Source organism: Dendrobates tinctorius, unplaced genomic scaffold (genome assembly GCF_039654945.1).
Source record: "Dendrobates tinctorius isolate UK_male_01 unplaced genomic scaffold, ASM3965494v1 ptg000124l, whole genome shotgun sequence".
Classification (NCBI taxonomy): domain Eukaryota; kingdom Metazoa; phylum Chordata; class Amphibia; order Anura; family Dendrobatidae; genus Dendrobates; species Dendrobates tinctorius.
Window position 1 is genome coordinate 3,294,195 of NW_027361792.1, and position 17,721 is coordinate 3,311,915.

General features: G+C 44.7%; 1 long non-coding RNA gene across 1 annotated transcript in view; it reads right to left on the reverse strand.

Moving 5' to 3' along the window:
- Window positions 1-1,119: 1,119 nt before the first annotated feature.
- The window catches only part of LOC141046923 (uncharacterized), a 74,737-nt gene continuing 58,135 nt past the window's right edge, over window positions 1,120-17,721 (reverse strand). Inside the window, exons 3-4 of the long non-coding RNA XR_012219697.1 lie at window positions 2,868-2,980; window positions 1,120-2,616 (exon numbers count right to left, since the gene is read on the reverse strand). This is a non-coding gene — a long non-coding RNA (uncharacterized lncRNA). The remainder of the gene's footprint in view (window positions 2,617-2,867; window positions 2,981-17,721) is intronic.

Consider the following 17,721-nt stretch of genomic DNA (forward strand, 5'->3'; position numbering starts at 1 on the left):
CCCTTCCAACTCTACGATTCTATGATTCTATGATTCCATCAGCAAGGGCATTGAAGATGAAACGTGGCTGGGTCTTTCAACATGACAATGATCCAAAGCACACCGCCAGGGCAACGAAGGAGTGGCTTCATAAGAAGCATTTCAAGGTCCTGGAGTGGCCTAGCCAGTGTCCAGATCTCAACCCTATAGAAAACCTTTGGAGGGAGTTGAAAGTCCGTGTTGCCAAGCGAAAAGCCAAAAACATCACTGCTCTAGAGGAGATCTGCATGGAGGAATGGGCCAACATACCAACAACAGTGTGTGGCAACCTTGTGAAGACTTACAGAAAACGTTTGACCTCTGTCATTGCCAACAAAGGATATATCACAAAGTATTGAGATGAAATTTTGTTTCTGACCAAATACTTATTTTCCACCATAATATGCAAATAAAATGAAAAAAAAACAGACAATGTGATTTTGTGGATTTTTTTTTCTCAGTTTGTCTCCCATAGTTGAGGTCTACCTATGATGTAAATTACAGACGCCTCTCATCTTTTTAAGTGGTGGAACTTGCACTATTGCTGACTGACTAAATACTTTTTTGCCCCACTGTATATAATTAGGTTTTTTTTTCAATGTATAAGTAAAAGGCACCACCATGGGTTTACACTTAGCCCTGTAACATGGGCAGATATTAAGTGTTAATCAGGTTCTTATGGCTTAGGCTTGGACACAAATGCAACATGTCAGATCTTTCCATACACATTCATAGCTTCATTTTACACCAAAATATAGTACTAAGGTTTGATTGACTATGTTAGCCAGAATAAATATTTCTAAACAGTAAGCTTAAACTATCTTTTAGAAAAAAAATATTGATTGTTTTAGGATCAGTAGTTAGGGGCACCATCATTGGTCCCTACATAGCCTTTTATATAGGTACATACCAAATGTTATTATAGCTCTTATGATATAGATTAGGACTCATATCCAACATGACAGATCTTTCTTTTCTATCACAGCAGATGTCTAGGGGAACTTGAGCTTTTCTCATTGACATGCATATCCCTTATTTTAGACCTTAATACATGCCTAACGTTGGATGGAATATGTTATCAATATTACAAATACAATAGGACTATTTTATGTATAAAACAATATTTAGAATTGTGTAGATGTTGTTTGCAGCTGCAGGGCACCGCTATGGGCTTCAACAAAATCCCTTTATCTGTGTAAATAATAAATGATTTTATTTTTATAGAACACAAATCCAACATGTCAGATATATGTCTCCAAACAGCAGATATGTAAGGAAAGCTGAGCTCCTTCTATATATATTAGTACCGATGAACAATACCACAAAAGTTATCAGGAATTGTATGGCCTGTTTAAAGAACCCATGTTAGTCCTTTCATGAAAATATCCAAGTAAGGGCACTTAGACATTTTTAGACTATGTCATTTCAATTAACACCACTTGCTCTCCGACTCAAATGGGACTCAAAATCCTGTTTGTTTATTGACCATGAGAAGTAACTGGAGAATATGAAGGGGACACTGCGCATGTATTATCCTGATCAAGCCCATGGCCCAATTGGTGCAAAGATTAAATATAATAAAAGGATAACTTGGATGATAAGGACATATTTGGCATAACAATACATTCTCAATAAAGTCTTAGAGTTTTCTTGGCTAGACGCTTGGCCCAATGTGCCTGTAAGTAAATCTGTCCCTACTTATAATAAGGTGTTCTACTTCCAATACCATTTCATATATTTCTTTTTTTTTTTGCAATAGAATAAAATATTAATTTCCTTTTTACACGCTCAATTGATTTTCCAAGCATACCTTGAAGGCCGCTCATAACATGAAGCAAATATGATGTCTTAAAGGGACGGAACCATTCACTTGGTAAACAAGCCTCAGAATGGTAACTGACAATTCATTTAACCTTTGGGAATAAAACCAGTTACAAATGCAAAACAAACTCATGTGATTCTAACAGTGAAAGTCAATAACCTAATGGAAAGCTTCCTCTGTATTGTGGGAAACATTATGTGTGTATAAGGATTGAAACGGACAACTTTTCCTATGAGATATCTATGCAACCAAAGTTGCCTGCAATCAACTGCGCTTCCTAAAAATTAAATTGTACTCTACGGGGGGGGGGGGGGGGGGGGATTAGCAATCACCTCGTGTAATGGAAGCTGCAATGTGGGTCTGGCACAAAGATGTTTTCCAAACCCCAGGCTCAGAATCCAAAGTGACCCATGAGTCGGTCTGATGACCTCTGCTCTGTTTTTGTAATTGTGAGGGTCACAGATGAAAGTTTTTTGGGTGAACCATTATGAACCTATCTGCATGAGTTACTTCAGCAGGTTACAACCCATCCAAATTCTGGTCTCACCCACTGAATGATGCTCCACACGCCAAGACTTAATGGCTTGGCAAAAAACAGTTGGGGGAGGCCCGCTTTCCAATAGGTTCTGGTGGCTTCTGGAATACTCGGGAGATTAGCAACTCTTCAGGCTTTCCATGAGCATCCTGGACATTTAGAGAAGTGTGCCAATGGGATATCTTCAAGGAGTTCTATCCTATATGAAGGATGTCTTGATAGACGTACCCCTTTAAAAAAACTAATATTTCCGCTATTGAAGTTACAGCGTACAAGTCAGTGCATACACACAGTCCTGCAGGTGCAATTCTTTCACCAAGACTCTCACATTCTCATGGGTAAAGAAACATTAGAACGTCATATAGATAAACACTGGAAATAAAGGAACATAGGATAAAAGCAAGATAAAAAAGACATTAGAAGAAAGTGTGGGAGTGAGAAGAATAGGGACAATAAGCAAAGGCAATGTTATTTACTCAAAGCATCTTTTACCTTACGGGGGTGGACTGCAACCTGCGTCTCTCTGGTTGTAGTGAGCTTGGTGACAACCAATATGGTTGTAAACTCTGACCCTATAAAAGTTGTCACATAGCTTTTCCAAGGCCCTGAATGAACACAGATAAATATGTACATATTAGAGAATGCAAATGGACTAGAATCAGGGGATGCCAAGATGGCACCGCCATGGGCTCCTCTGCCGCACGCGAATGGACAAGTATTACAAACAATACTTTTTAGGTTGAAGTGGGGCTGTTATTGATTCCAAACTGGGCGCAAGAGCTTATTGAGTGTAGCATCAGAGAGCAAATGTTCGGCCAAATATGTGGCCACATGTAAATGCTGTATAGGAGATGAAACGGCACTGCACTTTTCTTACAGCAATCGGCTGGTGTCACATCCTAGCGACATGCCAACAAAATCCATGCTGAGACAACCCCTTTATATGCTGCTTATTCTACTGTTAGGCCATTATAAGACTGAAACGTCTATGGTGGGCAAACATCAGTACCTAGTCTTGTGCCATGTCCAGTCTGCCTGACACCAGCCATAGTTTCTGTTTTATTAAAGAATATAAGGGGCAATTTTTCCAGACTTTGCTGATATTTTTTTATTTGTTCCTCACCCTCCACTCGGGTATTAGGTATTCAGCTCCCGAGTTATTATATTTTGTATAATATAATTCTCCGGCTCATTATGTTCTCACCGTCTGCATCTACATGTCATCCGCTTTGTTCCTGTAAGTAGTGCATATCACATGTCCCCCTACTTAGCTCTCTATCCCATAACTACTGCTTAACCTGGAGGATCAAATGCAACCTGCAGCCAATGGAGCTGACAAATGGATTTCAGACAGCTGCCAGCGAGCGCGCTATGAATGAATCAGTCCAAGTGGAAAACTCGCCAAGCACAAAAGGAGGCACAGCTCTTCCCGACTGCAGAAAACATGTAAAAAAACAAAAAAAAACAAAAACAAAAAAGTAGCATCTGGCGTCGATATCAGATGCAAAGGCAAGAATATTGGGAGCCGAAAAAACATCCAGCTGAAGCCTGGGATGGGAGGACACTAATTGTGCTAATTGACCTGTTAAAATATTAAATAGCACTCACACACAGATTGATGGGAAGTGCAGTTGGCGAAGATCCCCTTGGGTTCGAGGAGATTATATATATCAGTCATAGAGGGTAATAACAGGTCCTGGGGTCATGGAAATTCATAGTGTGGTTAATACTGCATCTGAATGCAAAACACGGACCGCAAGGAAGGGAGAGGCTCATATTATATGGCAGCCAGGCTTTTCCATTAAGGAGCCATAAGTAGCCTGGATGGGGCAGAGCGGCTTGTTGGAGGCCGTACTGGCACCTAACACTTGGAGCAAATGCCTGGCAAACAGGCATTGGTAGACTAGCCATCACACAAATTAATTAATTACCCTACTTAATTTAGGTTTATTTCACTTGAGGCTGCACCCCGTTAAAATTTCTGGGGCGACTAAGCAAGTAACGTAGGGTGAGGTGGCAGTGCAGAGGGCAAAACAAGTACTGCACCCGCAGTAATAATGCCTTCCGAGTGCCCCCTTAAAACAAATAATGCCCTCTTTAGAAAGAATTAATGCCCTTTTTTCAAAGGGGACTATTTATTTTTTTTTTACTACGGGCATAAGAACCAACAGGCAGGTAGTTGCTACTTATCTGCCTGCTGTGCACAGACCGCTCCTGCCGGCGATTCAGCAGCTGACGTCACGTCTGCAGAGCAACAGCTTCACTTCCGCTCCGTGCTGTTGACGGGAAGTAAATACCGACGTCATGCTGATTGACGGCCGGCTCCCCGCTTCCATAACTACGGGGAGCTGTCTGTCAATCAGCATGATGCTGGTAGTCACGCTCCATGGACAGAGCAGAGCAGAAGAGGAAGAGCTGCTCGGTTGATGTAAAGTAGCTACATCTCTGGCAGGAGCGGTCAATGACGGTGCCGGGTGGAACAGGTAGGTAGTCAGCAACTACCTGCTGTAAGTTTTTAGGCTATTAGTTAAAAAAAAAAATAGCGTTCAATTAAAGCCCTCTAAGTAATGACGCCACTGAGTGCCACATTCAAAATTAGTTGCGCCAACTTTGTGAAGCCTACTGCAAAAAAATAAAGTTTATACTCACTTAATCCGAGCGACTGAGTCCTCATCTTCCTTGCACACAGAGCAGGTCGGCATACAGAAGCCATTGCACCACCTACGACCTGTGGCCAAGAGTGCGGAGAGTGGTGAGGCAGGAAGTCTCCGATACAGTTTAAAGTGGCATTTGCCTGGAAATCCGGGGCACCCGACTACAAATCCGAGCTTTGCTATGCCACTGATACTTTCTTTTTTTTATTTTTGTACCCCTAAGTATTTTTCACCGATGTGCCCCCCCATCACTACACCACTGAGACCAGCTATATCAGCTATACATTACACTGCCCTCTCCACGCTGAACAGTCACACGTCAGGAAATTTTCACTCAAATTGGGGTTGCCAACTTCTACTTAACTTTTACTTCATAATAGGGTCAATCACTGGATTTGCGACAATCATAGGTAAACGTTAAGAAATACAAGTGCTCAATTTCCCTGCAGCACGTCCACAGGTGAAATGAAGTATTACACTGTTCCTATTCAATGGGCTGTCCGTGAAATAACTGATTGTGTCGGGTCCTCCAAAGCAAAAGACATTTTTTGTAGCTTTGGCTCATAGATGAGGGTCCTGAATCCAACCGGAAATTATATCTGTATGGTTTGGCGGTGGGTTTCACAAACTTGTTTCTCAAGAAGCATTGACATACAGAGCTGTTCTGTCCCCTCCTAAATCTGAATCAAGGGGGTCTCATTCAGTCCCCTGAATCCCATTCTACCCTATTAATGGATACGTATTCCGATACAGATACCATTAGGGCTGACGTGAAGGATTATGATGCAGCGCTACAACTATGATGGCGATATATAAATAACTGGAAATTAATGCAACCACGTGAGGGTTAAGTTTAGTCGGATCGGGCGTAAGCGTCAGTCTGCTTAATGTAAAGGTCACATTGTCAGATGCGTAGAAAGGTTCCCACATTCTTCGTTCCTTGGCCTAGAGCAATCTAGCAGACTGAACCTGATACAAAGTCCATGACAATGCCCGCCAGTGTGCGCCGCCAGGATTATCGGTTTAATAGGTCGGACAGGAAACGGCGCAATGAACTATAAAAGGACGGAGCGCTCCTTATCAGCAGCAAAAATAAATATTAACAATGGCAGCTGCTACGCCAGGGACAAGCGTTCAGATCCCAGCCCCGAGGCAGGTGAATATGTGCATAGGTGGAAATAAGAAAAAAAGGGACTCAAAAGAAAAAAAAAGGAAAGGAATCGCCATTTTTATGGGGGGGGTTGTGACTTCAAATATTTGTTTGGACGAGAGAACTGACTCATAAAGACGAAGGGGATCCTGAGCCACGAGGGTTAATAAGGGGCCATAAAGCGGAGATGACTGTGACAATGGCGCACGCCCATACCGTGCCCGACAGATGTTATATGGACAGGCAAAGTACAAGGGTATATATGGTTTATTACTTTGGTATGTAAGGTTTCCGGTTAAAAAAAAAAAAAAAGTAATCAAAATTTTTACTTAACTTTTCTTTAGCAATGATTTACTATTTAGAGAACTGCTTAACGAGAAATCCATTAACCCCTCAGTGACATCCGCCATACACGGTGGATGTGCGCACCGCTCGCACCGGACTCGAGAGTAGCAGATCTAGCTCTCGTAGCAAAACTTTAGCCTTGCGGGGTAATTAAAAATGTAGAAAATAGAAGAAAAATAGAAAAATGTTGAAATCAACTCCTTAACACAGAAATAAATGCTGAAATGTACAAAGAAAAACCAAAACACATTACAAAATATTTATCCCATAAGATAAAAGCCTAAATAGGAAAATAATCAAAATGCCAGAATTGCTGTTTTTTGGTCACCGCATTACCACCCAAAAAGCAATAAAAACCAATCAAAATATCACATGGGGGCCCTAGATGAACCGGGCCCACTCACCATTAGGACACCGGCACGCTATGGGGTCCGTGAGTTGGGGGAAGTCCAGTGCCATTGCTGGCACCGGGCCCCCCCTCAGATACTCATCTCTCCTCATTCCAGGCTGCTCAGGTCTCTTCAGCGTCTTCAGACTCCCTGTGATTTCTCAGGGCAGAGGGTGCGATGGCGTCACTACAGCGCAACCTCTGCCGACTGTCAGAAGATGCTGAGGCGACTGCACCAGTAGGGAACAAGGAGAGGTGAGTATTTGATAATTTATATTTTTATGTACAGTCATGGCCAAAAGTATTGACACCCCTGCAATTCTGTCAGATAATACTCAGTTTCTTCCTGAAAATGATTGCAAACACAAATTCTTTGGTATTATCTTCATTTAATTTGTCTTAAATGAAAAAACACAAAAAGAATTGTCCTAAAGCCAAATTGGATATAATTCCACACCAAACATAACAAAGAGGGTGGACAAAAGTATTGGCACTGTTCGAAAAATCATGTGATGCTTCTCTAATTTGTGTAATTAACAGCACCTGTAACTTACCTGTGGCACCTAACAGGTGTTGGCAATAACTAAGTCACACTTGCAGCCAGCTGACATGGATTAAAGTTGACTCAACCTCTGTCCTGTGTCCTTGTGTGTACCACATTGAGCATGGAGAAAAGAAAGAAGATCAAAGAACTGTCTGAGGACTTGAGAAACCAAATTGTGAGGAAGCATGAGCAATCTCAAGGCTACAAGTCCATCTCCAAAGACCTGAATGTTCCTGTGTCTACCATGCGCAGTGTCATCAAGAAGTTTAAAGCCCATGGCACTGCGGCTAACCTCCCTAGATGTGGACGGAAAAGAAAAATTGACAAGAGATTTCAACCCAAGATTGTGCGGATGTTGGATACAGAACCTCGACTAACATCCAAACAAGTTCAAGCTGCCCTGCAGTCCGAGGGTACAACAGTGTCAACCCGTACTATCCGTCGGCATCTGAATGAAAAGGGACTGTATGGTAGGAGACCCAGGAAGACTCCACTTCTTACCCCGAGACATAAAAAAGCCAGGCTGGAGTTTGCCAAAACTTACCTGAAAAAGCCTAAAACATTTTGGAAGAATGTTCTCTGGTCAGATGAGACAAAAGTAGAGCTTTTAGGGCAAAAGCATCAACACAGAGTTTACAGGAGAAAAAAGAGGCATTCAAAGAAAAGTACACGGTCCCTACAGTCAAACATGGCGGAGGTTCCCTGATGTTTTGGGGTTGCTTTGCTGCCTCTGGCACTGGACTGCTTGACCGTGTGCATGGCATTATGAAGTCAGAAGACTACCAACAAATTTTGCAGCATAATTTAGAGCCCAGTGTGAGAAAGCTGGGTCTCCCTCAGAGCTCATGGGTCTTCCAGCAGGACAATAACCCAAAACACACTTCAAAAAACACTAGAAAATGCTTTGAGAGAAAGCACTGGAGACTTCTAAGGTGGCCAGCAATGAGTCCAGACCTGAATCCCATAGAACACCTGTGGAGAGATCTAAAAATGGCAGTTTGGAGAAGGCACCCTTCTAATATCAGGGACCTGGAGCAGTTTGCCAAAGAAGAATGGTCTAAAATTCCAGCAGAGCATTGTAAGAAACTCATTGATGGTTACCGGAAGCGGTTGGTCGCAGTTATTTTGGCTAAAGGTTGTGCAACCAAGTATTAGGCTGAGGGTGCCAATACTTTTGTCCGGCCCATTTTTGGAGTTTTGTGTGAAATGATCAATGTTTTGCTTTTTGCTTCATTCTCTTTTGTGTTTTTTCATTTAAGACAAATTAAATGAAGGTAATAATACCAAAGAATTTGTGTTTGCAATCATTTTCAGGAAGAAACTGAATATTATCTGACAGAATTGCAGGGGTGTCAATACTTTTGGCCATGACTGTATGTAGCATTATATGGGGCCCATTATACAGTATGGAGAAATATATGAGGCCTATTCTACTGTATGGAGTATTACATCGGGCCCATTATACTGTATGCAGCATTATATGGGGCCATTATATACTGTATGAAGCAATATATGGGGCTCATACTGTATGGAGAAATATATGGGGCTCAGTATACTGTATGAAGCAATATATAGGGCTCATTATACTGTATGGAGCAATATATGGGGCTCATTATACTGTATGGAGCAAAATTTGGGGCTCATACTGTATGGAGAAATATAAGGGGCTCATTATATTGTATGGAGCAATATATCAGGCTCATTTTACTGTACGGAGCAATATATAGGGCTCATACTGTATGGAGCAATATATGGAGCTTATACTGTATGGAACATTATATGGAGCTCATTATACTGCATGGAGCAATATTTGGGGCTCATTAAACTGTATGGAGCAATATATGGGGCTCATACTGTATGGAGCAATATATGTGGCTCATTATACTATAAGGATCAATATATGGGGCTCATTATACTATATGGAGCAATATTTGGGGCTCATTATACTGTATGGAGCATTATATGGGGCTCATACTATATGGAGTATATGGAGCATTATATGGGACTCATACTGTATGGAGCAATATATGGGGCTCATTACACTGTATGGAGTATTATATGGGGCTCATACTGTATGGAGCAATATTTGGGGCTCATTATACTGTATGGAGCATTATATGGGGCTCATACTATATGGAGCATTATATGGGGCTCATTATACGATATGGAGCATTATATGGGGCTCATACTGTATGGAGCAATATATGGGGCTCATTACACTGTATGGAGTATTATATGGGGCTCATACTATATGGAGCATTATATGGGGCTCATTATACTGTATGGAGCAATATATGGGGCTCATACTGTATGGAGCAATATATGTGGCTCATTATACTATAAGGAGCAATATATGGGGCTCATTATACTGAAAGGAGTATTATATGGGGCTCATACTATATGGAGCATTATATGGGGCTCATTATACTGTATGGAGCAATATATGGGGCTCATACTGTATGGAGCAATATATGTGGCTCATTATACTATAAGGAGCAATATATGGGGTTCATTATACTATATGAAGCAATATTTGGGGCTCATTATACTGTATGGAGAAATATATGGGGCTCATTATACTGTATGGAGCATTGTATGGGGCTCATTATACTGTATGGAGCAATATTTGGGGCTCATTATACTGTATGGAGCATTATATGGGGGCTCATTACACTGCATGGAGCATTATATGGGGCTAATTATACTGTATGGAGGACTATGTGGTGCCCATAATACTGTATGGAGGACTATACTGTCTGCATACTATATGGTAAGTGCAAAAAAACAAGCTCTTACATGAGTACGTCAATGGATAAATTAAAAAAATGATTGCTCTTGGAAGACAAGAAGTAAAAAAGTGCAAAAATGAAAAATCACCAGTTACTTAAGGAGATCAAGGGGCTGCTGACAGGGGGCTGCTCAGCGGCCAAAATAATGTGTGTATTGTTTAGGAATGAAGTAACTACTATACTTTATGTGTCAAGTCAGCTTGGATTTTTCATTTTCTGACCCCGAATTACGGACTGAGCACAATTAAGGTAGATAGCTAAGCCAGCCCCCTTCTCTCTCTCAGCCCTCTTCACTATGTGATCACACAGCTTGTGTGGTCACAATTGGTCTGAACAAACACTAACGTGGGAGTGCTGGGACTGGCAAAAGGGGGTCAAAAGTGACCCGGTCACTACACCTAAGCAGTATACAATGTAGGCCTCCTTTATCACAACTGCCTTTGTTGCTCATAGCAACCAATCAGAGCTCAGCTTTCATTTCTCAAACTGCTCTGTAAAACTGAAAGCCAAACCCTGATTGGTTGCTACGGGCAACAAAGAGATTTGCAGTTTGGTAAACGAGGCCTAATTTATTTATTTTTTGGCCCCTTTACGTTCGTGAGGACGAGGGGGCGCCGCGAGATAGAGGCAGAGACATGATGGCAGCAGGAGAATAAAGCAGTGTCACACAGCACCACAGAGTATTTCAGGAGAAACCTATTAACATTATGGGTAATTTACACATAAACATCGACAATTTCTAGATTTTAGAATTAAAATAATTATTTTTGGATACGAGTTGCGCAGTTTGCTATTAAGAAGTAGGGAGTGCAGTCCTGGACTCGCTGGTGCCTCCAGCTAGGTGGCTGTGACGACTGGTATTGCAGATTTTTCGTTCTCTAGCACGAAACATGGCCGCTTGGACTTAGATTGTACTGCGGTTAAAGCATTCGAGGTGCAATGACCCCCTTGACTACTTAAAATGTCCAGGCAATCCGTGCTGAAACGTCATTGCAGGGTAGTCAGCTGCAGGGGAGGAGCGGTGAGCCAGGTGTCAGATATAGCCAGACTCCCCATAGAGAAGGCAGAGATGGTTTATTACCATCTCTGCCTTCCCCATTGCTATATACACAGAGAATCATAGAATCGTAGAGTTGGAAGGGACCTCCTGGGCCATCTGGTCCAACCCCCTGCTCAAAGCAGGATTCGCTAAATCATCCCAGTCAGATGTCTGTCCAGCCTCTGTTTGAAGACTTCCATTGAAGGAGAACTCACCGGAGATGAGACGTGCTCCCAGGGTTAGGGTTATGTGATTGTCAGGTGCTCATAGGAATCAGGAGCTGCTGGGTCCTGACTAGTGATGAGCGAGCGTGCTCGGATAAGGTGTTATCCCATCACACTCGGGCGTTAATAGAGTGTCTTTGGCGTTCTCGAATGCTATTTATGAGTCTCCACGGCTGCTTGTCTCGCAGCTGTTTGACAACCGCAAAACATGCAGGGATTCCCTGTTTGTTAGGCCATCCCTGCCTGTGTTGCGACTGTTGCACAGCCACGAGACACGCAGGCGTGGGGACTCAAATATAGTATTCGAGAACGCCACAGATCCTCTATTAACGCCCCGAGCATGTTCGGATAACACCTTATCTGAGCACGTTCGCTCATCATTATTCCTAACACAACCAGATCATCTCTGCTGTGCTGCAAGGAAGCTGAATTTCCCATGTAACTGGGAATACAATGCCAGCCCCAGTTACAGGGAAAATTGGCAATATAAAAATGTATTTAAATGCTGAAATGCCCTTAAAAGGTGTTTTATGACCTTATGGGGAGGTGCACAATGTGTTAAATAAGAGAATAAATAAAAATATGCAGGAAAAAAAAAAACAAGAAGAAGAAAAGAAGAAGCTAAAAACGCCAATTGCTGTTACTGGCCCTGCCACCGTAAACAATAAAAAATAAACCATGCCTGATATGCAAAACAATTTTTTATGGAAATGGAACACAATTTCAATGTATTTTAGCGGTCCCCTCCTTTGTGGTCATATACTTTTTTAGAAACATATTTCAATCCTCGCACCCCTGGCAAGAAAACAAATATAATATAAAGACGACATAAATAAAGATGCAAAAATTATTTGAATGGGAAAATGTTTCAGATCATTTAACACTGCGTGTACAAAAGAAAACGAAAACGTGCCTGGTCATCAATGGTGGTAACGGTACAGTCTTGAAGTGGTTAAAGTTCTATTTACCTGCAGATTAGAACTGTGGCTGCAGGTAAATGTTTTTTTTTTTTTATTTTCTGCTGACAGGTTCCCTGCAAGTCATCATGTTGGCTCAGTAGTTATTAATACTGTTTCCCTGCAGCATTGAGGTCCAGAGTTTGCATGGATCTCTCTTGATTTGCGCCATCTGCGCTTTATTTCTCCCAGTAGGTGGCAGCATTGTGCCTTTCGCAGCGCTGGGCCATGGCTGTACCACGCTGCAGTGTATGTATTGCCCAGAGATGACCACTGTTGATCATACAGATTTGTAGAGGAGCTCAGATTCTTTGCATTGGTGCTAAGCTTAATGACACACTGACATTTATAGAAGGACGGTCAGGACCCCTTTAACTGTTTCATCTAATACCTTTGTGCAGTTATGATATTATACATCACACTTCTGCTTTGAGCAATTATAATGTGGCTGTTCATATTTGATTAGGGACCTTTGCATGAGACCACTGCACCCTGCACAGTATAGCTCAAGTCTATAAATCTACCATACCGTGCATATATAAACCCAATATACAGCACACGTATAAATCCACCATACAGCGCACATATAAATCCACCATACAGCGCACATATACACCCAATATACAGTGCACATATAAACCCACCATACAGCGCACATATAAATCCACCATACAGCGCACATATAAATCCACCATACAGTGCACATATACACCCAATATACAGTGCACATATAAACCCACCATACAGCGCACATATAAATCCACCATACAGCGCACATATACACCCAATATACAGTGCACATATAAATCCACCATACAGTGCACAAATAAAACAAATATACAGTGCACATATAAACCCACCATATATTGCACATATAAATCCACCATACAATGCACATATAAATCCACCACACAGTGCACATATAAACCCACCATACAGTGCACATAAAAACCTAATATACAGTGCACATATAAACCCACCATACAGCGCACATATAAACCCACCATACAGCGCACATATAAACCCACCATACAGCGCACATATAACTCCACCATACAGCGCACCTATAAACCCACCATACAGTGCACATGTAAACAAACGATACAGTTCACATATAAACCCAATATACAGTGCACATATAAATCCACCATACAGTGCACATATAAAACAAATATACAGTGCACATATAAACCCACCATATATTGCACATATAAACCCACCACACAGTGCACATATAAACCCACCATACAGTGCACATATAAACCCACCACACAGTGCACATATAAACCCACCACACAGTGCACATATAAACCCACCATACAGTGCACATATAAACCTAATATACAGTGCACATATAAACCCACCACACAGTGCACATATAAATCCACCATAAAGTGTACATGTAAACCCACCACACAGTGCACATATAAACCCACCACACAGTGCACATATAAACCCACCACACAGTGCACATATAAATCCACCATACAGTGTACATGTAAACCCACCACACAGTGCACATATAAACCCACCACACAGTGCACATATAAACCCACCACACAGTGCACATATAAACCCACCACACAGTGCACATATAAATCCACCACACAGTGTACATGTAAACCCACCACACAGTGTACATGTAAACCCACCACACAGTGCACATGTAAACCCACCACACAGTGCACATGTAAACCCACCATACACTGCACATATAAACCCACCACACAGTGCATATATAAATTCACAATAAAGTTAATAAATAAACCCACCATAACGTGCACAAACAGATTTTCACGAGTAGAATGCAAGAGCAGCAGTAGAGCCTGACACACAGGCATGCCGGTATGAGAGCATCAGATAGGCACGCACACTGCCTGTCACACTCCCTACACCAGAGGTTCCCGACCTTTCTGACCTTGAGAGCCACATTCAGCCATGAAAGAGGGTCTAGAGCCACATTCAGCTCATAGGAGTGAAAGTCAGAGCCCCCTATTAAAGTCATCGTCCAGAGATCTACTAGTTGTTTTCTACACCTGGTGCTCAAGCAGCAAGCTGGCAGAGAGCCGGTAGCCACAGATCATGGGCCCACGAGCCACATTTGGCTCTCGAGCTACAGGTTGGGGGAACCTGCCCTACACCATGTGGATATTCCCCCAAATTATTATTATTTTGTATTGTGTTTTATATAATAATAATAATAATAATAATAATAATAATATATTCTTAGTATGGTCACTATAATTACAGCTCATGTGCGGCTGCTGGGGTGCAGGGCATATATAATTGTCCGCCTTGCTGTTCAGGAGCCCAGGAAAGCTGAGTTTCAATGACCTTAGATACATTTTCTGGCTCTAACGATGTCAGAATATATTTTTCCTGTCGCTCTTTATAGGACAGTGGACGAATACATGCGATGGTCATATGACGTGTCCGCTCCCCTCTGTACAGGGGTTTGTTTTTTTTATAAGTTTACTTTGTAAGCGATATTCACCCGGAAGAGCCGAGAACTTTCCATTCACCAGGACCAACCCTTCACAAAGGCGATGAATGGGGCCGAGCAGCCAATAGTCGCCCTGCAGGGACCGATCCCATTGGCTCCTTCAGTTCCCATTCACAAAAACACCTCTGTCTTTCTTCCCTTCTAATCTCCATCTCTAGTAGATGAAAGGGGTGAGGCGCTTGCTAATTATCCCCCCCCAACCTTTCTATGTAGGAATGCAGCCTGCACACCCCAAGGAAGGAGGATTATCGCAAGAAAAGGACATAGAAATCCATCTATAGGAAGCCTCAATGGGGTTATAGAAAGGATTGTAACCTGGCGTCCAGCTGCTCCGGCTAATGACAATTTGCATATTTAATATAATGATAGCAAGTAAGGAATATTTGCATAGTAATAGGCCATGTCACGTTCCGCCTCACTTACAAAGAAAAGCGTAATTCACAAGGTTCCTAAGTAAATTCTATTCCTGATCCTGGTAATGATCAGGTGCTTTTCCTATTAATGATCAATTCCAATTGGGGAAAGAGGGACACATACCGCAGCGTGCGTACAGCCAGAGGGACACATACCGCAGCGTGCGTACAGCCAGAGGGACACATACCGCAGCGTGCGTACAGCCAGAGGGACACGTACCGCAGCGTGCGTACAGCCAGAGGGACACGTACCGCAGCGTGCGTACAGCCAGAGGGACACATACCGCAGCGTGCGTACAGCCAGAGGGACACATACCGCAGCGTGCATACAGCCAGAGGGACACATACCGCAGCGTGCGTACAGCCAGAGGGACACATACCGCAGCGTGCGTACAGCCAGAGGGACACATACCGCAGCGTGCGTACAGCCAGAGGGACACGTACCGCAGCGTGCGTACAGCCAGAGGGACACATACCGCAGCGTGCGTACAGCCAGAGGGACACATACCGCAGCGTGCATACAGCCCGAGGGACACATACCGCAGCGTGCGTACAGCCAGAGGGACACATACCGCAGCGTGCGTACAGCCAGAGGGACACATACCGCAGCGTGCGTACAGCCAGAGGGACACATACCGCAGCGTGCGTACAGCCAGAGGGACACATATCGCAGCGTGCGTACAGCCCGAGGGACACATACCGCAGCGTGCGTACAGCCAGAGGGACACATACCGCAGCGTGCATACAGCCAGAGGGACACGTACCGCAGCGTGCGTACAGCCAGAGGGACACATATCGCAGCGTGCGTACAGCCCGAGGGACACATATCGCAGCGTGCGTACAGCCCGAGGGACACATACCGCAGCGTGCGTACAGCCCGAGGGACACATATCGCAGCGTGCGTACAGCCCGAGGGACACATACCGCAGCGTGCATACAGCCAGAGGGACACGTACCGCAGCGTGCGTACAGCCAGAGGGACACGTACCGCAGCGTGCGTACAGCCAGAGGGACACTTACCGCAGCGTGCGAACAGCCAGAGGGACACATACCGCAGCGTGCGTACAGCCAGAGGGACACATACCGCAGCGTGCATACAGCCAGAGGGACACGTACCGCAGCGTGCGTACAGCCAGAGGGACACGTACCGCAGCGTGCGTACAGCCAGAGGGACACATATCGCAGCGTGCGTACAGCCCGAGGGACACATACCGCAGCGTGCGTACAGCCCGAGGGACACATACCGCAGCGTGCGTACAGCCCGAGGGACACATACCGCAGCGTGCGTACAGCCCGAGGGACACATACCGCAGCGTGCGTACAGCCCGAGGGACACATACCGCAGCGTGCGTACAGCCCGAGGGACACATACCGCAGCGTGCGTACAGCCCGAGGGACACATACCGCAGCGTGCGTACAGCCCGAGGGACACATACCGCAGCGTGCGTACAGCCTGAGGGACACATACCGCAGCGTGCGTACAGCCTGAGGGACACGTACCGCAGCGTGCGTACAGCCTGAGGGACACGTACCGCAGCATGCGTACAGCCTGAGGGACACGTACCGCAGCGTGCGAACAGCCAGAGGGACACATACCGCAGCGTGCATACAGCCAGAGAGACACATACCGCAGCATGCGTACAGCCAGAGAGACACATACCGCAGCATGCGTACAGCCAGAGGGACACGTACCGCAGCGTGCGTACAGCCAGAGGGACACGTACCGCAGCGTGCGTACAGCCAGAGGGACACATACCGCAGCGTGCGTACAGCCTGAGGGACACGTACCGCAGCGTGCGTACAGCCTGAGGGACACGTACCACAGCGTGCGTACAGCCAGAGGGACACGTACCACAGCGTGCGTACAGCCAGAGGGACACGTACCGCAGCGTGCGTACAGCCAGAGGGACACGTACCGCAGCGTGCGTACAGCCAGAGGGACACGTACCGCAGCGTGCGTACAGCCTGAGGGACACGTACCGCAGCGTGCGTACAGCCAGAGGGACACGTACCACAGCGTGCGTACAGCCCGAGGGACACATACCGCAGCGTGCGTACAGCCCGAGGGACACATACCGCAGCATGCGTACAGCCTGAGGGACACGTACCGCAGCGTGCGAACAGCCAGAGGGACACATACCGCAGCGTGCATACAGCCCGAGGGACACATACCGCAGCGTGCATACAGCCCGAGGGACACATACCGCAGCGTGCGTACAGCCAGAGGGACACATACCGCAGCGTGCGTACAGCCTGAGGGACACGTACCGCAGCGTGCGAACAGCCAGAGGGACACATACCGCAGCGTGCATACAGCCCGAGGGACACATACCGCAGCGTG